A 23,900-nucleotide genomic window follows, 5' to 3' on the forward strand; every position below is an offset into this window, starting at 1 on the left:
TTGATGTTGACAGTTCGGGAATCTATCATCTAGCAGTCTGGGTTTTCATCTGCGGAACTTCAGTAGTGCGAGGTGAGTTACCTTTCAGTTAAAGTGGGTCTATGGCCACAATGTCGGCCCACTAGTAGGAGTTGTTTGTTAGATGATTGTCTTTGTGATAATTATCTGGTATGTCATTATCTATTATGATTGTGTGCTAGGATGCTATGTGATACATGTTAGTAGTAGTAGGGGTGAAATGGTCCCTAGATACCGGTTGAAAGATACCGAAGTGGTCGTCAGAACCCATGCATGCCTAGCAATATGTTTATGATATGTTATTATGTGGTAATGGTAGGGGTGAAATAGTCCATGTTATTCTATTGAAACAAACTGAAGGGGAGGACAACACCCATATATGCTAGGCGGTTATCCGGTTGAAAGAGACTGAAAGAGAGGCCAACACCTAGATATGCTAGGTAGTTATCCAGTTGAAAGAGACCTAAGGGGAGGATAGCACCTAGATATGCTAGGCAGTCATCCCGTTAAAAGAGACTGAAAGGGAGGCCGGCACCCAGATATGCTTGGCAATGTATATGTTGTAAGGTATGTGGTATGATGGGGGAACTCACTAAGCTTCGTGCTTATGGTTTTTTTTTTTCAGTTTTGGTTTCAGGGACTTCATTTTCAAAGGAAAGGAGTCGGCTCGATCGCAACACATCACACTATGTTTTCTGCACATGAGATCTATGGGATTACACTCTAGTATTCTTTTATGTTAATATGTTTTGATTATTTACACTTTGGTTTTGACATGAGATGGTATTATGGTGGTTACTATACTAACTGGTTTTATAATAACTTATTTAATAATGAAATTTTTGGTTTAGAATTTTAGGATGTTACAAGTTGGTATCAGAGCCTTGGTTTGAGGGATTTGAGCACACTCCCAGGTGTGTCTGAACTCAAACTAAGGGCTTGGTATGGAAATTTCCAAAAGTAAAATCATTTTATAAAAAGAAGTTTAAAAAGAATTTGAAAGAGAAAAGAACTTTGAAAAGAACAAGGTGTGTGATGCGTGCAATCAGCCGAGCTCAAGTAAGTTTTCCCCAAGATACCCATACATTTTATGTTATGAGATGATATGATTATAAGAACTACATGCTAGATTAGGGCTAAGGATCTAGGAAGGATGCCTTATATGCCTATTTTATGTGCTTGTAGACTTGCATGTTAGTACTGATCAGTCAGTGATAGGACAGCCTGTTTAGGTTATGTTAGATTGTATAAGCCTTTGAATTACATGTACAGATTCTTGATTAGAGGCTAGAATGGTTTGATTGGAGTATGATGGTTAGATTTTCCATTGTCTGAATATTGTTTGCTTTGTGCTTTGTGGGACTCTTAGTGATGCGAGTTAGATACTAAGTGAATATGCTAAGTCACATGGGACACAAGCCAGATAATCTCAGAGTGATGGACTTGACCTTATTGTACAGCTCTTGTCTAACTCCAACCGTTCTAGGTATGGGTCATTTACTTGAAGGATTATCTAATCTATATTGCATGTAGCTATATTCATGAGGAGCTAGTTGACATTGATAGGAATCTTTCAGCAACTAAGGATTGGGTGGGTTTGGGAACCTGGGAAAGCCTAGGATATGTTTCGGTGGGTTAGTAGTGAGGTTTAGTAAGACTTGGATGTATTAGTATGAGGACGTGACATGAGGGCTTCGGGAGGAGTGCTGAGGAAAGTATGGATAGGTGTGGAAGGTAGTATTGGGCCCATACTACTGAAAGCACAGGATCTATACTCGAATCTGTAAGAGTCTTGGAGAATATGAGAAGCTTCGGGGAGAAGTTTGTGACCCGATTTGGGGACAGAGGATGTTCTAGCTATTGCAGCTCATCCATTGGCAAGTGAGCCAGTAGGCGTGACAGGGTGTCAGACCCTGAAGATATGACTTCCAAGAGTTTGCAAATGCGAGATCGATTTCGAGCACTTTGAGAAGAGAGGGTTGTGCCAGGTGCATATAGTAAGGGGTCCCGGGGAGAGACCCAAGACTTCTGATCATCAGGTGAAAGGCTAGCAGGGCCGGAGTCAGTGAAGCGCGTGCGGGAAAGTACACAAGGGGGTTTGGCATTCCAAGGGTTTAGGCTGCTACAAGTGTATGGGGGTTGGTCATTTCAGCACAAAGTGATCAGGATTCCTCCAGATGTTGCGGGTATGTCATCTTCTAGTGCTACTAGGTGGGTGTTGGGAATCTGTATCGCTTCGAATTTGTAAGTGAGTTTAGATAAGTCAGATCTCGGGTTGGTTTTCTGCTAGTGTTTAGGTTATCAAGGATCATATATGCCAACCTGCATGCCAAAAAGTTCTTGATGAACCTACAGAGGGACGCATCTTGCAGAGTCGGTTCCACATGCACCATTATCATTCCGGATCTTCATCAAGATCTGTGCAGGGTATTATTTAGAAAATATTCGGTCAGGGTTAGAACGATAGTTCTCCAGTGAAGTCAGCGTTTAGTGGTTCAATCATGGTTCAGGTATGGTCAACAATTATCTATGGATGAACTTTGGAGTTCAAGGCACTACCGTTGCTACGGAAGGACTGGTAGCATGAAGATAGTGGAGTCAGTTGCGAGTGTGAGACGCATGGGTGTTCGGTCATTGGATGTTCAAGAGAATTGAATTTCTCGCATGGGTTGTGTTCGGTCAGAGTTCAGTAGTGTTGCGAGATTGAGAGTGGGAACGAGGATTCGTCATCTAGAGTGAAGATTAAGGCCTTCAGTTGATAGCATGGGAAATGGATTGAGGTGTCGAACTGGACCAGATCTCAAGGGTGCTCTTCAGGATTTTAGAGAATAGGCGTCTTGAGGTTTTACTAGTAATTGATCGTTAGCATTGGTAAGCTCAGATTGTTGTCAGTGGACTATTAGAAAGTAAGAAGGATTGGGAACCCTTCAACTCTCACGTACCGTGAAGACTTAGCTGAAGCTAAGTTGGGGAGAATCGATCAGATATCCAGGAGCAGAAATAGGTGTGAAACTAGGATGAGTTTTGCATCCCCGATAGGGAGAAAGGCGGCCGAGTGGCTGTCCAGATTGATGATTGTGAGTTGGGAGTTTGGAACACGTTCCAACATTTGGTTCATGCTTTTCCTTGACATCAGATAGCAGGTTTTTGGAACCAGGTTAGAGCTTCAGTTAGGACTCAAGTTCAGTTGAGTGTTAGGTCGAGTGTGTGTTTGACCCGGTTTGGAAAAGTGTTGTAAGACTATGTGGGTAGCCGTAGCATTCACTAGCGGTCAGATAGTATGGAAAGTGTTGTAAGACTACGGGGGTAGCCATAACATTCAGTAGCAGTCAGTTAGCATGGAAAGTGTTGTAAGACTACAGGGTAGCCATAACATTCACTAGCAGTCAGTTAGCATGGAAAGTGTTGTAAGATTGTCGGGGTAACCGTAGCATTCACTAGCGGTCAATTAGTGATAGAATGTTGTAAGTATGTAGGTGTAGTCATACCATTCACGAGGTTGGCATATAGCAATAGAGTGTCGTGAGACTGCGGGTGTAGTCGTAGCATTCACTAGGTTGGTAGATGGCATAAGTGTGTTGTTAGAACACGAAAGGAAGAGTAGTTCCCACCTGTTCAGGTGTAGCAGTGAGGGTGTGGCAAATCCATGGATTGGTTTATGGATTTCCCCAAAGGGATTAGATCTGGTTGAGCCAACGATACGACCGTAGGAATGTTACTACAGTTATGGGAACAGGGAACTAACGGACCGTAAGAGGTCTTCTATGATATAAGACTACCATTGGTCTTGTAGCAATCACTTTTAGCCTTGGATTTGCATGATGTCAGGATTCGACGCATGGACCCGATCGGTTGGATTAGGAGGTCGTTATATCCATAGTGACAAGATAACTAATGGAAGTTATTGATAGAAAAGGAATTCGTTTAGAAGTCGTGTGAAGCTACTATGTGTGAGTCCTTTGGTTCCGCAGCAGGGCCGGAACCCAATATCTTAGGTGACCGGCAAACAAATTAAGACCAGGGAGGTCTTGTTACATTTTAGAAAGCAGCCATGTGGCAACATACTGCTTCAGGAAGTTCAGTGTTCGAGCAGTTTTAATGTTTGGGCAGTGTTAGTATTTATGTTTTAGGTTGCAAGTACGGATGGAATAACTGGTCGATTAGGAAGTGACAAGTCACTCACAGTGGGATTAGCTGATCCTTGGCCAATTATAAGTGATCTGCATGGATAATTAGGTCTATGATCCTATTTTATAGTGGGAACCCCGAGCTATTAGAAGTTGAGTATTCAGTTGAGGGATAAAGAGACTGGATTCAACGATAATGATTCAGTATGAGTGGTCTATCGGGGATTCAGACCATCTCGAGACAACAGATTTCAGACGGATTAGATGTGATCTTGTTGCGAGGAATTCATTCACCTGCGGATTTTAGGGTTTTACGAAGATTAGTCACGGCTACCCTTCGAAGGCTAGCGTGTTCCCAGGATGGTGACCATGTTACTAGAGTGGTTGGGCATGTAAGGAATGGTAAGGAATGATTTCGAGGATGAAATCTAATTTAAGTGGGGGATAGTTGTAACACCCCGTTTTTTAAATTAATTAATTAATTAATTAATGATTGTATAGTATCCCTAAAATCAATAATTATATAACAGGGTGTTGGTTTTCAGGAACCAAAGGTTACAATTTTAGAAGTCGGGGGTTAAAGTTTAAGTTTTGGATTAGATTTGTAAATATTTATGAAGGCATGGACTAATTGGCGAATTATTAGGACTCAAATTGAAGAGATTTTCGAAGCTTAGGGTCTGAATGGTAACATATGGACTTCATTTGAGAAATATTTGTAAAAGAGGGGTTGTTTTGGAAGCTTAGGGGCTGAATGGTAACATTTACAAAGGATTTCAGGGGGTAGGGTTTGAATGGTAAATTATAGACTTATTTTGGAAAGATTTTATGGAGGAGGGACTGGAAGCATCATTATGCAAAAGATGTGTTAAGGGAAGGGGTATTTAACTGATACCCTCTTAAGTCTAAACCCTAACCCTAGGAACTATGTTGCAGCTGCCATCTCTCTACCTTTATGTCTCCCATCGGCCGCCACCTACTTCTTCACTTTCGGTAGCCACCACCATCACAGAATCCCTCCTTAACCACCCTTTTTGCATCACCGAGTCCGACAGCCCAGTCCACCTGCTGCCTCGCCGACAACATCGTCGTTTCGCCCATTAACCGCCGCTGATTGTCGTCATTGTGCCACTGTGTCGCTGCCAGCCGCCAAGTCGGTGGCTGAAGGATGTTGTTTCCTGTGGCATCCCTCAAGTGTCGACGCGTTGCTGGGCTAAAGAGAAAGAGAGTCACAGTGGTGGCTGTCATCACAAATCACCACCATTAACTGTTGATGTCATCGTTATGCACCACCAAGTGGTAGTTGCCACCCTCTACCACTACCGGCCACCACAAGGGTGGTTATGTGTGTGTGTCAATCTTTTAGTGTGTGTTATTTTTGGGATTAAAGCTTTGTAAATAGTAATTAGAGATTACAATAATAAAATGAAACTCAAAACCATCACCTTAGGGTGGTGGCTATCGCCTCCTACCGCCACCAGCCGCCGTGTTGGCTGGCGGTGTGCTTGTTGTGTTTGATTTTTTTGGGATTATTGGGTAAATGGACTAAAACCCTAATGGGCCTAATAAACCCTAGTTGATCTAAGGACTTGGTTTTGGGCTTATTGGGCTATGAATGGGGTGCAAACCCTAATTAGGGTTTAGAAAACCCTAATTTTGAAATTATGGGTGTGGACTTATTGGGACCCACGTTTGGGCCATTGGAACTGAACTATTAATCATACCTGAGCGTATTATGTGATTTACCCAATAGATTTATGGACTTAATGGATTAAGTCCTTAATTAGTTAAGTAAGAAACACTCAACTCTAATTATCATTTTATGTGAAACCCTAATTTCACTTGGCCCTTAATTTGGGCCTTTCTGTTGGGATTTTGTGATTGGGATATTGATGGGCCATCCAAGAACAATCATATGGACTAGAATAAATTAATGGGCTTTAGGGTAAGGCCCATGTGAAGGTTTGGGCGGAATTTAGAAAATTGGGTCATAGATGAGCCAAAATTGGGCCTTTTATGATTATGAGGTATTGGGTCATTAAAAATTCCAAATGTTTGGACTGGACTAAATGAGTGGGCCTTAGAATAAGACCATGTAAAGGTTTGGGCCCAATTTGGAAAATTGGGCCATATGTTGGCCTTTGACTCATAATTGACTTTTGGGACTTTGGATTAGGCTCTGGATTTAAATCAAGCTAAGATAGGGGTAAAGCGGTATTTTACCCCAAGCATGGACTTATGGGTATATGTTGGAACCTAATGATTAATTGGGTACAGTTTTGATGTTGACAGTTCGGGAATCTGTCATCCAGCAGTCCGGGTTTTCGTCTGCGAGACTTCAGCAGTGCAAGGTGAGTTACCTTCCAGTAGAAGTGGGTCTAAGGCAACAATGTTGGCTCACTAGTAGGAGTTGTTTGTTAGATTATTGTCTTTGTGATAATTATCTGGTATGTCATTATCTATTATGATTGTGTGCTCGGATGCTATGTGATACATGTTAGTAGTAGTATGGGTGAAATAGTCCCCGGATATCGGTTGAAAGATACTGAATGGGTCTTCAGAACCCATGCATGCATAGTAATATGTTTATGTTATGTTAGTATTTGGTAGTGGTAGGGGTGAACTAGTTCATGTTATCCAGTTGAAACAGACCAAATGGGAGGCCAATACCCAGATATGCTAGGCGGTTATCCGGTTGAAAGAGCCCGAAGGGGAGGCCAGCACCCAGATACGCTAGGCAGTTATCCGGTTGAAAGAGACCGAAGGGGAGGCCAACACCTAGATATGCTAAGCAGTCATCCGGTTGAAAGAGACCGAAGGGGGGCACCCAAATATGCTAGGCAGTCATCCGGTTGAAAGAACCGCAGGGGAGGCCAGCAGCCAGATATGCTTGGCAATGTATATGTTGTATGGTATGTGGTATGATGGGGGAACTCACTAAGCTTCGTGCTTACGGTTTTCAGTTTTGGTTTTAGGTACTTCGTTTTCAAAGGAAAGGATTCAGCTCGATCGCAACGCATCACACTATGTTTTCCGCGCATGATATCTTTGAGATTAAACTCCGATATTGTTTTATGTTAATATGTTTTTATTATTTACACTATGTTTTTGACATTAGATGTTATTATGGAGGTTACTATACTACTTGGTTTTATAATAACTTATTTAAAAACGAAATTTTTGGTCTGAAATTTTGGGATGTTACACTACAAAGAAACAAGAAGCATTATTTTAGTTGATATACCAAAACATCTGTAAACAAAAACATACTATATTGATACCAAAGCCTATAAACCAGCATTGATAACAAAGCATATAAACCTAGACAGTAAATATGTATAGGAAGAAATTACATTATTATTAGTTTGCATGAGATTAAATACATATATAATTAATTAAATAGCTAAAGTAAGAAAAAAAAAACATGATAGTGAGGTACAAGCTAATAAGCATATCGCTACTAAAAGTGATGCAAAATAAGATACATCAAAAATATAAAACAAATTTAGAGTAAAAAAAAATTGTAAGACTTTAACCAAGAAGAAAGCGACGAAGATTTGAACCAAACATTGATCAACAAAAGCAGATAAGAAGAATAACTTCCAGAATTAAGAAGGATGTAGGAAATTTTGTAGATGGAAGCGGGGTTGTAGTATGGCAAAGAAGGGGGAGGATTATTTTCGTTTCTGACGATAGTAGGGACGTTGTAAGCGGTTTGATGATGGCAACCTAGTAAAGAAGAAGGACATGTGAGCAGGCGAAAAAAGAAGCAAGCATGAAAGAAACATAGGCCCACATGAATTTTTTTCTCTTTTTTTTTGTTAAAATAAAAAGTACAATTAATTCGTAAATAAAATTTAAATACATTTAGTTGGTAAATAAAATTTCCAGCCACTATATTCTAGTAAAAAACACAATAAAAATTTATTTATCTGATTTGGTTACTAATATTTTTTTTGTGTGTAATAGATTACTAAAGTGTTATTTTACCAATCAAATAGGAGAAAATTCAAATTCATCCTAGTTTCACCTGTTTCATTTAGTTTACGTGGCTTTATTCTTATTATTTTTAATACATGGTTTTTTACCCTTTATAAAACCCTATATTAAATACCCACCCCTTGCACACCATGAAGACTACATCTTTTTCTCAGTTCCCACCCCTACAAAAATCAATTGGCATGTTTGTGCTTGAGCATTCGTATTCATTACCCCCAACAAAGTTCAACGCATCTAGTTTGTCTCCTTCAGTCGATCACATCTTGTGGTATTTCTTTCAGGTCTTCAATCAAAGAACGAAACCCCACTTTTCTGCTTTCCCAATCAATTGTAGGTACCCCTCCTTCCTTTTGTCTTCTTCTCAAATTTTTTTGTATGTGTGTGAATTCTGATAAGTGATAGAGCAATGAGATTTCAAATTATGTTATCGGTGTTGTATCTTCAATTGAAACGAGTTCGAGAATAAAGGGAGTAGCCACCACCAGAGGCACATGTGTCGAAGATTGTGGTTCGATAACTCAATATGTTGTTGTTCAAGCGATTATTAGTCCTTATTAAATCTTGAGATTTGAATCCTTCTCATTTCCGAAACCAAAACACATTGTCGGTGTGAATCACGTTGGTAGAAGATCGTCGTCTTCATCTATTCTTATAGAGATTGAACATAAGGAGTTGTTGGAAATAATAGTAATGGATCTACCATAAGAACATGGTCTGAGAAGTTCACCAGCGGTGATGATATTATTCATAATGTTGAGAGCAATAAACATTTTGAAAGATTCACATCATTGTCGAGTAATGGTGGTAATGGTAGTGTTTATTAAGTGTAAAGAATAATTTCTCATTATATACATGGCTTAGATTAGATACCACAAGCATATGTAAATGTAATCCAAGATGAAAATGATGGCACTGACGAAAATTATGTAAGATCTGTAATGTTAATGCTCTTCAAAAAACTAAGAAATCGCATCAGATACATTTATGAAGTCGTTGAAGTTCTTGAAGATCGCATTTGCATTACCATAACAAACAAGATTGTTTGACGTCGGGACTCTACAAATCCCACCTAGTATTGTCATATTTATACATGTTTTAGGCAATATTTATTTACATTTCTATTAATATTTTGGTTATTTGTATAGAATAATGGTACTTATAAGTTTAAATTGTTATTTTGCAGCCAAATACAAGCATTTTCGAAGATAAGGACTGAAATTGACAGAATATGGAACTTTGGAGGATTGAAGAAAAGAAAAACGAAAAAAGTCAGTAAAAGACGTACTCACGACGTGAATAATTCATGATTCACGACGTGAGTGGAGAATTCTAGAAGATATGCATGTAGGTGAAAGAGTCATTGCCGAACACACTTATCCCATATTCACGACGTGAATCCTTATGGTTCACGACATGAACTCAAAATATCAAAAACCTATGAATTCCCTTGCCCATTACGACTTGGAGACTTTTTGGCTGATTGGATGGTTACCTGAATATGATTTTAAGCAGAAGAAGAGTTCTAGAAAAAGGCTTTCAGCATCAAAATGAGAAAAGGTTCATAATTAGTTAATTAGTTTGATAGTTATGAACATGTTTGATAATTTGATTTGTTTTTGCTTACTTGTTACTATGAGTAGTTGAATCTAGTAGCTCTCGTCTAGCTAGATGAATCTTCTGAATTATGTTTTAGCTCAATGACTATTGAATTTGATTAGTTGGTAAATTGATTGTGTTTGATTAACATTATGACTGAAATTGACAGAATATGGAACTTTGGAGGATTGAAGAAAAGAAGAACGAAAAAAGTTAGTAAAAGATGTACTCACGACGTGAATAATTCATGATTCACAATGTGGGTGGAGAATTCTAGAAGATATGCATGCGGGTGAAAGAGTCTTTGTCGAACATGCTTATCCCATATTCACGACGTGAATCCTTATGGTTCACGATGTGAACTCGAAAAATCAGAAAACTATAAATTCCCTTGCCCATTATGACTTGGAGACTTTTTGGCTGATTAGAAGGTTACCTGAAGACGATTTTGAGCAGAAGAAGAGTTATGGAAAAGGCTTTCAACATTAAAAGGAGTAAATGTTCATAATTAGTTAATTAGTTTGATAGTTATGAACATGTTTGATAATTTGATTTGTTTTTGCTTACTTGTTACTATGAGTAGCTGAATCTAGCAGCTCTTGTCTAGCTAGATGAAGCTTCTGAATTATGTTTTAGCTCAATGACTATTGAATTTGATTAGTTGGTAAATTGCTTGTGTTTGATTAACATTACCTAGCATGTTATTTTAGTTTCTTAGTTGCTTAAATTCATGTTCTGTGTAGCTTAGTAACCATTAAATTACATGAACTTGAAACCTAGTGATTTATGGAACATTGAATTGCTAGAGCTAGGATCGACCAAAATCTTAGATAAATGATAAAAGTAACTAATTTAGTTGTGCTAGAGGACATAATTTATTACTATAATTGTGTTTGCTAGATAAATCTTACATAGCTCACCTATAATTAATAACTAATTCTGTGTTTTGCTTATGTGTGACCTTACAAGGTATTTCATGAATTGGTAAAGGGATTAGTAAATTTGGACTTGAATTGCTAATTACATAATAATTGGCGACCAACTTTGATAATCCATAATTATTAGCTAAACATAAATAAAGAAGTGGATTCAAACTAGACAGGAGTGTTATTAATTAATTGATTGAATTCTCTGATTTAAGTTTGTCTGGTCTTGCAAAATCAGATAAACCCCTCTCTTTGTTCTAAAATTAGGTTAATTTAATAGTAGATAAATTAATTAGTCAACACCGTCCCTGTGATCGACACCCGACTTACCGAACTATTCTATAAGTCGATTAGGTACACTGCTAGGTGCATTTTAGTTAGTTGAGTTAATTAGGTTATAAATATTAAAATTAGTGGGTACTTTTGTACACATCACCACCATATTTACCTAAAGATAATATTTGAACTTTGAAAATAATGGTAAAGATGGTAGGGGCTTATTGTGGGTCTCCTTCAATGTTGGTTGCTTTATTGTGGGTGGTGCTAAATTAGATGAGGTAGCTATCAAAAATAAAGACGAATTAATTAATAATGTCGAATCAGCTTTTTATTACGGAGTAAGTTGTGAAATTCCAGAAAGATTTTTATCAGAAAAATCTCAAACTTTTGGGAATAGTTTAAAAAAATTCATAATTTTTTTTAATAAAAACCCAGAAACCGAGTAATTTAAACAATTTAGCCATCAGTGGCCTTTTCAGCAGGTCACGTGCTAGGTGAACTGCTAAAGCAGATCTACGGTGTATGTAACAGCTAACGTGAATGCCACGTCATCATTCACTACAAGAAAAATCCTTTTTAGTGACCAAGTTTTTATTGACAACTGGAAATCTGGTCACTAACAACATTATTTAGTCACCAAATATTAATTAATCACTCAATTTTGGTAGTGGTATATGTTTAGTGACCAAATCTGAGATTGTTGTCACTGAGTGGTCACTAAAAATCATTATTGTTGCTTAATTTATAACAAGTATTAGTGACTAAAATTAGTGGTCATTGATTTGACGTTTAAAGACCAAATATAGTTCTCACTATATTGAAGACTTAGTGACCAAAAATAGTGGTCATTAAGCGCTATTCGATTTTCAAACCCACACATTGTGACGACATAATAGTGGTCACTGTATGGAAAGAGTTTAGTGACCAGAAAATATTGGTCACTAGCACAGCAAAAAAAACTAATTGATTTAATTATTTTTTTATTCAGGAAAACAATATGAATTTATCGTTTTTTACCAAATTTTTTCTAAACAAATATAAGAAAAAAGTATATAATATATATTTTTTTTGTTATACAAAGAACTATAATTTTTAATTTGTGTCACGTATAGAATTCTTTTTATTACGATAGCTTCCAACTTAAATACTTAATAAAATTACTAGTTTAAAAATGTATTTAATTAAATTGCTAAGGTTAAAAATGATAACCGAAGAAGCTGACATACATTTGTACAAATCCTGATTTTAAGTATATACTAAAATAATCAATTATTCTCATCAATATATACATACTACATATGTATGAATTGGAAAAAAAAAATGATAAGTATAACATAATACTCATAAAATATAACAAATCATTGGGGTTGATTGGCCAAACTTCATAAAATCATTGTCGACGACATGGAAATATATAAAGGAATAAATTAATATGATAAAGTTTAAAAAGTGTGGTCAAAAGTGTGGTCAAATAGGAAACAAACAAATACTGGCAGGTCAGAAAATAGTTCTTCTTGGGGATTTAACGTACATCAAGATGATAGCGGGCCCAAATTTTGTTTCGTCAAAATTTTGAAATTTTTAGGGCTCTAATTTATATTTCGAACCATCTTCCCCCTAAATACTCGATTCCTCAAAATTCTTCGGGTTTTCCCTAAAACCTAATTACTTATCAGTTGATTCCACAACCATGTTATAAATTCTAGGGTTTATTTACTTCGATTAATTTGTTCCTTTTTTGCGAGTCTTTCAAGAAGATGTGCTAATCTGGTATCTGCTTCCTTTCTTCAATCATGGTTCGAAATGTGAAAGGCGAACCGAGTGGTAGCGGTAGTAAGGTTAACGGTGCTAGTCGCAGAGACTGGGGAGAGAGTGATCATAACGAAGGAGATGATCAAAACGAGGGAAATGGATTGGAGCGCAGGGTTCTTTGGTCTCGTTATCTTGCTGTGAAGAATCTAATAAGCAGTAATCCCCGTTCATTTTGTTATGGTTTTTTATTGATATCTACACCATCGTTTTTGCATATTGTTTTATAGAACCTTATGAGATTCAAGTCAATCGTGGGGGTTTCATTTGCTTTGGTATTTTTTTTTTGTTGCAGACAGGAGAGATGATATAACGAAGGCAGATTCGGAGAAATTCGGCTTCGTTTTTTATTAAGTCGAATGCATGCATCAACTTGGTATTTTATGCCACCATATTACTTCGTTGATGTGTTTAAACATATACAACATATACAATTAGCTCATTTTTTTGGTATCTTATCACATTGCTTTATCTAATTTATGCCACCCCTAAGAATAATAACACTACAAACAACAAATAATTGTTAACCAGACATGTATTTTGAACAAGTATCTTCATATCTACACTCATTTCCTCTTCAGATTTGATTTCAAAGATTGGAAGGTAACTCCATAAAAATATTAGTTAAGCTTGTATCTATATCTATATTTGTATCTGTTTTTGTTATTTGTATTGATTGTTGTGTGTTGGATGGACTTGGAGTGTGTGTAGAGTATGGTGGTTCTGTTATAAAACGATAAAACCACTATTTGGAGGTACATAATACATATCATCGTTTGTATTTTATATTTACTTGATTATTTTTAATATTATTACTTCAACTTTTGTACATTTTTATTTTTATTTTAAGAGGCTCTCTCGAGGCTAAATGTTGTAATAAGACAATAAAATGTTCTTCATCATGAGAATATGAATGTATATGATGATGCAGTTTCCGCTTTGTGTAAAATATGTCATTTTCATTGCAATAGTATCGAATTAGCTAAAGTATGTTCATGATTTATTTTATGAATTGTGATAACTGTTATATTTTTTTTTCAATAAAATACATATATAATTTGAAATTTGCACAGATTATTACTGTATGCTTAAGTTGTTTTCTGATTAAAGGAGATCTTATTGAGGCTAAAGTTGTCAATGAGCTACTTTGTTCAATGGCTGAAAGGTATGTGGGTGTATATGATACTCGATAGCAACAAACTTTCATTTTTTTTAATCTTTATAACCAAGTCAACTCTTTATACTACAGTTCAGACACTACATCTCCCTAAAATTGTATTTGTTGAGGTTAGTTGCCTCTAATACTCGACCCTTGGGGACCAGTAGTATACAAGCCATTGAAAGTCCTTTTACGTTATGTCGGATCGGTAAAACCCAACACTTCGTAAGATAGAGGTCTTCGGGCCTTAAGATCAGGTCATTGGGCTAGCTAGGCTCAACAAACAAGATTTTACACTTTTGGGGCCCAAAGATGGTGCGTAGACGTCTGTGCACACTCGCATGTATATTGAATTCCCAAACGTTATTAGTTATGAATCGTAATGTCGTAGTGTCATAGTGTCGTCGTGTTAGTAGTTTCGGATTTTTATTGGTTCGAGACCGAACCAATTCGTTTAACGACTTTTGGTGTTGTAATGTATTGTATTTCGTCGATAGTCGTGGTACCATCATTTGGTCAAATTGCATGTATTGAATTAGCCTTGAAAATTTTCTGTTTTCAGCCCCTCCTTGTTTGTAAAAATTTACTTTTTCAACCCTTTATTTAAATACTTTCCGGTTTGGTCCTTAAATCAATTTTCTTGACATTTTAATACCAAAAATTATTGAAATAAATATTTTCCAGCATATTTTTCCTAGAAAACAGCTTAAGTCCCTGAAATTTCAGTTTTCTCGGTTATAACCCTTCTTTTTCGCAATTTTGACAATTTTGGCCCAAATTGTAAAATTTTGCAACTTTAGTCCCTTTTAAATTTAAAAAGCATTTTAAACCTTTGAAAAGGACTTGGATCACTTATAGCCCACTGTTTTACAGAAAAACACAGTTTTGGCCCTCCAAAACAGAAAATTTCGCATAATGGGCCTCATTGGGCCAAAAATATCATTTTTAGCCCATTAAGCTTGAAATTTATGTTTTTAATCCTCTAAATGAGTATATTTCCAGAAATTGTTTTATTGAAACTGTTTTGACACAGTTCATCCATCAGAATTCGTGATTTGTCAATTTGGGCCCTTAATTTTTGTATTTTTCACATTTTAGGTCCAAAAATTGTGTTTTTAGTCCAAAGAAATTATTACTAAACCACTTAGCTATTTTTCTAGAAACACTTAGTATGTAGAAATATAGTAGAGGCTAAAATCATTTAACATAAGGTAAATCTCGGTTTTGAGGAGTTTTATGGCTAAATCCAACATTATAACTCACAAAAGCACACATATAAGCATGGAAATCATACAAAGCATACAAAACACATATAGATCTACACTTTCACTTGTATTCCCCCCCCAAAAAAACTCATAAAAACAGAAAATAGGAGGTATGAAGCTCACCTTGAGTTGTAGTTTCGGTTTTGAAGAGAGAAAAGAAGAAAATTTCGATCCTAGCAAGTCTCCTTGGTAGATCTCGAGTTTAGTGACTTCTAAGGTGCATGATCACAAGTTGGAATAGATTTAGAAGAGATTTTTGATGAAATGAAGTAGCTAGATCATGGATTAGTCATCAACTTACCTTAGATGATGTGTTTGTAGGAAAAACCTCCTTGAAAAGCTCTTGATTCTCGAAACTTTTGAAGAAGGAGGAAGGAGATGTCCTTCAAGACTTAGAGAGAATGAAATGGATTTTTGTGAGTGTGTGTGTGTTGTGTTCGGCCGAGAGCAAGAAGAGAGAGGAGAGGAGGTGACCTTTGAAGTGCTATGCATGGAGATATGGGATGAGTTGCATGGATATCCAAAAGGCAATAATGAAGTGGCAAGACAAAGTCAACTCTCATCTTATCCTTGGGTTTGGGCCTTGGGCCGAGATTTTTGGAAGGAAAAAGGGAAAATTTGGGCTTTAATGCCCACAAGCCCATGTGTATATTAAGTTGGGTGAGTTTTAACCCAAAAAAAATTATAATATGATTCTTACACTTTGTTGGGCTAGTTTAGGTTAATCATGGTTCAAAATTTTGAATTTATTTCATTCTAGGCCCAATATAGCCCAAAATGTTGAAACAAATAGATGTGGGTCCAATTAGAGCCCATTTAAGAGTTCTAAACCTAATATAGTCAAATTGGAAGTTTATTGGTCCATTAGGCCCAATAAGGAAGTTCTAGTCCAAAATGGACCTAAATAAGAACTTCTAGGGTTTTCAATTGCTTGTTCACTATTTGTAATGCTTGTATGGTGTATTTGATTGAAATTTTGTTGTCGCAATCATAGGTGTTACACATGTTCTTAAGCTTTTGATTCACTTTAGCTTGAGTGTATAGTTTACAAGACACAAAATTTCCAGTTGTGACACTTTTCCCTTTTAAGTTTGTTGTTAGCTAAGAATGATTTCATGTTTTGATGCAGATTTACATATATGATATATGGTTGATGATGTGAAGTTATTAATGAGCTCAAGTTGATTTTAGAGAGTTCTGACCTTGACTTTGACTTGAATAATAAAAAAAAGGTTGCATTGATGGAGAGGTAAGCCATATGGCTTTTTAATTGTTATTTTTTTTTATATAGAAAAGCTTACACTCTAGAATAAATGAACAAAATAGACGGCAAGACTCAAGAGCTCATGGAAATTAAAGACTGGTTTTTTTCCTCTTTTCCTTTGTTTTCCACACAATTCATATTTCTTTCAAACTTATCATGTTATATTTGTGGAATCTAATACATTTTTTTTTCTTATAGGTGATTCTGAACCTACAAAGATGTTGACAGAACAGCTAATCTATCAAACGATCAGATAATCAACTACAAATGTGATACCCCTCAGATAAACAATCAACTTTGTAGAGAAACAGTTAAATATGTTTCCATAAGGGAATATCGTGTTAGCATTAACTTGTTACCCAATGAATAATATATTAAGCCAAAAATAAATATAAATTATATTATTGTATTATTATTTGTAGATTCAGTAGCGGATGTATTCTTCTTTCTAATTGACAAACAAATTTGTAAATGGGTAAAATACAAGGATTATCAACCAAAATCAGTGATGACTTTTTATGGTCATTATTTGGATAAAATAGTGACGACTGTTTATGGTAACTAATTGGACAAATCAGTGATGACTTTTTATGATCACTAATTAGAGAAATTAGTGACGACATTTATTGATTAGTGACAACATTGAGTGACGAAATGGGTTGTCACAGATTAGTGACCAGTATATTCTAGTCACTATTTAGTGACCACTTATATATTTTGGTCACTAAATCAATTTTGTGACGGATCTATAGTGACGAAAAGTGACGACCATACTTTTGGTCACTAAATGAATTTGTGACGACTCTTTCTATTGTTAGTGACCATTTCGTTTTCGTCACTAATTGACACTTTTTTTGTAGTGATTTTAAGTTGAAAATAAAAGAAAAAGTTCGAAGCAATAAAAGGAGCGGAACATGGCTCAAACTCGCGACCCCCGAATGATTTGCACAACGCCTTATGACTAGGCTTCAGACGTTCTTGTTAAATAATGCCTCATTTTTTTAATATAACACTAATAGAATGAGAAAAAGAATCACCGAAAGATTCTAACTTAAAACAGCCAACTTGAAAACCAAACACCTTGCCCATCATGCTAGAAACCACTTGATTTTCCTTCCTTGCTTTTCTCTTTATAATGCGTAACTTGAATAATAATTTCATATATAAATACATTTTAAGTGTGTATTTATATTTATAAAAACATATTTACGTGTATATATATATATATATATATATATATATATATATATATATATATATATATATATATATATATATATATATATATATATATATATATATATATATAAACGTATACACACATGTAGAAAACATTTTTTATATGTTTTTATACCTTAAAATATATTGTTAAAGTTTTTTTCAGTTAAACATATTTATATATATTTTTTCATAATATTCGTTCTTATTAATATTATTTTAAAAAATACATATAAAATCAAATAAATTAGTTATTATACGTATAAAGTCTTTATATGTATTTTTCATTTTATAAGTTTATAAATGTATTCATACTATTTTTATGTATTTTTTAATAATATTAATATAACGGATATTATGAAAAATGTGTATAAATACATTTAAAATGTATTTAAATAATAATATTCACAAAAACAAATTTAAAAAATAATTTAATTATTTATTTTTTATAATAATAACTAACAATAATAATATTAAAAATAACAATAAATCTTAATATTATAATTAAAATTATTATTCTAGTTATACATTATATTATAGAAAAAAGCAGGTGAAGGAACATCAAATCGTCCTAGCTTGGTGGTTAAGGTGTTTGGTTTTCAAGTTGGAGGTTTTGAGTTTGAGTATACTAGTCTTTCTTCTTCTCATTTATTTTTCACGATTATTAGCGATATATAAACGAAATCAGCCATTATTTCATGAAAAATAATGAAAACATCTACAGCCTAGCGGTAAAGGTGTTGTGCAAGTCATCAATGATCGAGAGTTTGATCCTCATTCCCTTCATTCTTTTCCGCCATGATTTTTTTAAATTTTCTACATAAGAATTTGACGTGGAATGCTACGCGAGCTGCCACATACACCATATATCCACTCAGGCAGTCCATCTCAGCGGGTGATCTGCTGAATAGGTCACTGAGTGCTAAATAATTTAAAATGTATGGTTTTCTAGGTTTTCTTATTCAAAAAAATAGTTTAGTAAGTTTTTAAAACTTTATCCAAAACTTTGAGACTTTTTTAATATAAACTCATTCGAGAAAACGGCTAAAGTGTCAGGTTATAAATGATTTTAATGGTTTATTGCATAAAAAAAAAAGTTTGATGACCAAATCAGGCAAACAATAAAAATTTATTGTATTACATTGATATTTTTCCTTTAGACGTAATTATGGAAATGGTATTTGTTGTGGCAAGTAATAAATTTTATTATTTATTAACGACTATTGATTAAGTTAACCACTAGATGTCTATTTTATTAAAAAAAAAATATAAAATGACAAAAGAATTTGGAATAAAACATTTAAGATCTGATTTTGGTCGGGTCCATCATCCGTTTAATCACGGTTATAGTGTATATATATATATATATATATATATATATATATATATATATATATATATATATATATATATATATATATATATATATATATATATATATATATATATATATATATATATATATATATATATATATATCCCTATTCTAATAAAAGAATAGCTTTAACCTCCTTTTGACATGTATCATCATATTAAGCCTCTTAATTGATACATATTTTATTCTTTTTTTGTCATGTATCACCCTATTAAACCTCTTAATTAATGCATATCACTTGTCAACCTATTAATTTTGTATTTCAAATTTTAATATTTTCACTTTAATTACAATAAATTAATAACAATGTAATAAAAATTAAAATAAAATGAATAAAAATTATAAGATTATATAATTTTACATATTTATTTAAATTAACGATTATAATTGATTAATAATTTTATGTTCTAATTATTAAAGTTTAATTAATTTTGTAACTATGATTTCACGGGTTATAAACTAGTATATATATATATATATATATATATATATATATATATATATATATATATATATATATATATATATATATATCTTCTCTAATAAATGAAGGTTTTTTTACACTTATCACACTCTCATTCATTTTGCCACATGTCATTTTGTGGTTATTTTGAATTAATTTTTATTCTATATGTAATTTTATGGTTTTCCTATTTTATTAAATTCCATATGGTATTTAAAATTTAATAAGAAATGCATATCAATTTATTTATGGACTTTAGTTATAATTTCAAATTTTAAAAATAAAATCTCATTAATTTGCTTTAATTATTTTATCTAAATAGTTTGTTTAAATTTAAAAGAAAAAAAAAAACACTTTAATTTTAGTAATTCAATATTTTTCTCAATTTTTTTATAAATTCAAATTTCTCAAATGTTTATATATATTTAATTGTTTTAAATACACCCATGTAATACATGGCGCTCACACCTAGTATATATATATATATATATATATATATATATATATATATACTACCTTATAAAAGAAATCTTACTACTTCTATAAATAGAATCAATATAATAATAATATTTTTTTAAGACGTTCAAGTCTTTAAGCTTAACGTACAACTAACTATTAATATAATAATATTATAATATATATCTTACAAATGATAATGCTAGGGATACACGTATTAAAAACACATTTAAGTTAATATTTCCTTATTTTTAGGGATTGAATTAGTATTTTCATCAATTTTGACCCAATTTGTACACCTAAAATATCTATTCTCTGGTATCTGGTGCATTCGAAATCTGAAATATTTTTTTTCGACAATTCGTTTGAAATTTAAAAGTTCGTTCAAATTAGAGTTCCCTAATTTTTTACATAAAATATAATTGACTGGAAACTAATTCAAATCTTCATCTCCTTTTCCTTCATGGAATCCACCACCACAGTATTTTTTGGTTTTGACATTGCACTTTTTATTTTTGTGAAACCGATCGATAATGGTGCAAGTGTTCTTAGAAATATATCATGTCTCCGAATGTAACTAATTGCTTGAAAGAAAGTATTCGTTGCCGCCGCTTTTCGCGGGCAAACGACTAATATATATATAATTACACTTTAGGTTTAATATTTCTCTTTTAATATTGAAGTAAAGATATATTTTTGAAATAATTTATATAAAATACTTCAATTAGTTAAAAGTGATAAACCGTTAATTTAACTATTTACACTTTAGGTTTAATAGAAGTAAATATATGTTAAAAGTATTTTAACATATTATACTTAAGTTACACAATGTTTCAAATTTTATATTTAAGTTGACCCTATAATATTATATTTACAGTTTAGGTTTAATAATTGAAGTATTTTAACTATTTTATACAAATCATTCCAAAGTTTAACTATTGAAGTAAAGATACAAATATTTTTTGAGGTCCATCATCCTTTTAACTATTTACTCTTTAGGTTTAATGGTTAAAAGTAATAAATTAAGTATAAGATGTTAAAAGTTCAAAAAAAAAAAAATTAAAAAAAAAACGTAACTTTATAAGTAGAAGTAAAGATATTATTTTAATATTGAAATTTAGTTTATATATGATTACACTTTAGGTTTAATATTTATTTAAATCTTATTAACCAACTTCTAATTATTATTAGAAAGAAATTGAAAAACCATGAGAGTTTCCAATGAATGTGGTGAAAGGAAAAATATTTCATATATATATATATATATATATATATATATATATATATATATATATATATATATATATATATATATATATATATATATATATATATATATATATATATATATATATATAACAAACCTATGAAAGGTCATTTCCGTTAACATATATACATTCAAAATGACTATTTCTAAACAAAACAAAATACACTTATTATGTCTAAATACCATATCATTTGTTAGTGTGCATGTATAAAACTTTTTAAACAAAATAAAATAACTAAAAGTGGCAAAAAAAATTATTGGGTCTATGGGCATTTTGAATTTCACCCTGCTAAATGTTGTATTTATAGTTAAAAAAACAAAAAAATGCATTTAATTTAAACTTATAATATAAGAAAAGTTTGCTCTATTCAACCTATTTTCCCTTCCAACAATGATGGTATCATGGTTCTCTTTAATTTTGAGAAACAAAAAATCTTAAATATTAGACAACGTTACCCAACCTATTTTGGCACTTTTCGTGCCCGTAAGCATATTTAGTAGGATGCCTTGCAAATTTATTGACTTAGCATTCGTGTTAGTTGTATTTGAGCAAAACTAGAAATAGTGGAAACCCTTTTGATGATTTGGTGATTTGGTCACTATGAATTACGAAAGTAAACGAATGCAAAAGCAATGATTTTCGTTAGTGTATGCAACCTTTTGGATGATTTACAAGGCACGGATTGTAATTGTCTTCGGGAATGAAAGGTGGGTGACTATGCTCACAACATATGATATTAGTATAAATATTTTTAACTGGATTAAGTGTCAATCTAATTATAGTTCTATCGATTGGTGTGTCTAGAGCTCTTCTCATACTTTAAACTGTTTTATGAAACTAAGCATCGATGAGGTCTAGGTTGATACGGGTGTAGCATCCGTGTTCATGGTGTAAATTTGTGGTGACGTGTTTGCAATCTAATGTGTGTTTAGGGTGTGTTTCAAAAGAATGGGTAGATATCTAGTTGGATTATGGACTATATAGATCATCACTTCTTTTAAGTGTGATTTCCTATATGTGGTGTTTTGTTCTAGCAATGGGTATCTTTGGCGTGTGTGGGTATTTCTATTATATATCTAACCAAATAAATTTATTGGAATCAAGCTATTTCAATACAGGTTCCTACACAAATTATGCTCATTGCAAATTCAAATGTCTTATAAGAACTTTGGTTGAGATTTAATCTTTAGGTTCTCTCCAGAGTTTGACTTCTCATCCACAATTGGTTTCAATTGTACATTTTTATCTTGAAGTTTGGTTCAACCTCAAATCTCTATATTGATGCTATATATGGTTGATAGATAATGACTTTCTTGATTATTCAGAAGACAATTACATAGGAATATATAGAGAACATCTAAACCTTAATAGCTAAACCCTAACTTGCTTAGGCCTAACCACTCATAAGTAACATTTTGCTGCAGTTTGATTGGGAATAGACGATTAAACTGGAAAAATAAGAAAAAACATACAAAAACATAAATAAAGACAAAGATAGTAACGATGGTAGAGCTCTTACGATGACAACTAATGGTGAATGATTATGAGAGAAGAAGAAAGAATAAGCAACTACCAGAGGCAATTCCATTATAGAAGAGGAAAAGAGAAGACAGCGATAATGATGATCATGGAGCTGATCATAAAGGATTCCAAAGAAAGGCATTGAGAGAGAAAGAAGGTTTAATTTGCAGCTAATGGAGCCAACTCCGGCGAGATCGACGAATGAAGTGTTAATAGGTAGATAGATAGATGGATGAATAGATAGAGAAAGATGAGTGCAGATCATGGGTTGCTTGACAGAAAGTACCATCAGAGGGAGGCAATAGTAGCATCTTAAGAGATTGACTCGGAAAATATATTCGAAGAAGAAGAGGCCAGTTGAGGAGAGAGGTCATCCAAGGAGGATACAAAAGGCTCATCGACAAGGGTCATCTGAGGAGCAGGGCCGGTTTAGACCAAGGGCAAAGTGTGAATTGGAACATGGACCATAATTTTAAGGGGTCCATTTTTAAAAAATAATATATATAGTTTTCAGCCCAATCCAACAATCTAAATGCAAACGAGTCCATGATCATCTACCATCGCGTACGGGAGAAAGCACAAGGCACATAGAATATCGACATTCGATGAATAGAAGCCAGAAGCATCAAATTCGTCTCTAAAAAAAGTGATCACCAGCAGGACAGGTTAGTGACAAGCTGACAGCAATTCAGCCACATCGAGTCATCGACTTAGCATTCAGCAAGACAAAAATGGTTGATTATCTTATCTCCTACTAATCAGGTAATACCGTAATAGTCTAATAGATTATGATTTATGAAAATTTGAGGATTATCATTTCATAAATGTCAATTGCATACTTGAATGATTCATATAATAGTTTGTTATCACTATATAAATCACTCAATCAGTTTAATAGAATGTTGAATGAATGAAAATATGAAATCTTATTAGTATTCAGTAATCAGTTGCTGATGTGTTAAGATTATTACTATTAGAAACTGAAATAGATCATTACTATTACTCTATTAGAAATTAAATTCTTATAGTATCTGAATTCTAAAATAGTGAAAGAGTTTGTTAATTTTAACTGTAAAATTGTATCAAAAATCAGAAATCAGAAACTGATTCTTGGTTTAGTGAAATATTACTCTATTGTTGATGTTGATGGTTCTTGG

At 33.4% G+C, this 23,900-nt stretch overlaps 2 long non-coding RNA genes across 3 annotated transcripts; both read left to right on the top strand.

Annotated features, from left to right (window-relative positions):
- Positions 1–8,292: 8,292 nt before the first annotated feature.
- Positions 8,293–10,409, top strand: LOC145017926 (uncharacterized). Its single transcript, XR_013666713.1, has 3 exons — positions 8,293–8,474; positions 9,328–9,701; positions 9,910–10,409. It is a non-coding gene; the product is annotated as an uncharacterized LOC145017926 (long non-coding RNA).
- A 2,061-nt stretch (positions 10,410–12,470) lies between these two features.
- On the top strand, positions 12,471–16,836 carry LOC145014393 (uncharacterized). 2 transcript variants are annotated; one of them, XR_013665520.1, is made up of 4 exons: positions 12,471–12,913; positions 13,050–13,919; positions 16,372–16,427; positions 16,641–16,836. It is a non-coding gene; the product is annotated as an uncharacterized LOC145014393 (long non-coding RNA). The 2 variants fall into 2 exon arrangements; XR_013665521.1 differs by lacking the exons at positions 16,372–16,427; positions 16,641–16,836 and adding an exon at positions 14,004–14,470.
- The last annotated feature ends 7,064 nt before the right edge of the window (positions 16,837–23,900 follow it).

The sequence above is a fragment of the Lactuca saligna genome, chromosome 9 (genome assembly GCF_052625555.1).
Source record: "Lactuca saligna cultivar CGN05327 chromosome 9, ASM5262555v1, whole genome shotgun sequence".
In the NCBI taxonomy this organism is placed as follows: Eukaryota; Viridiplantae; Streptophyta; class Magnoliopsida; order Asterales; family Asteraceae; genus Lactuca; species Lactuca saligna.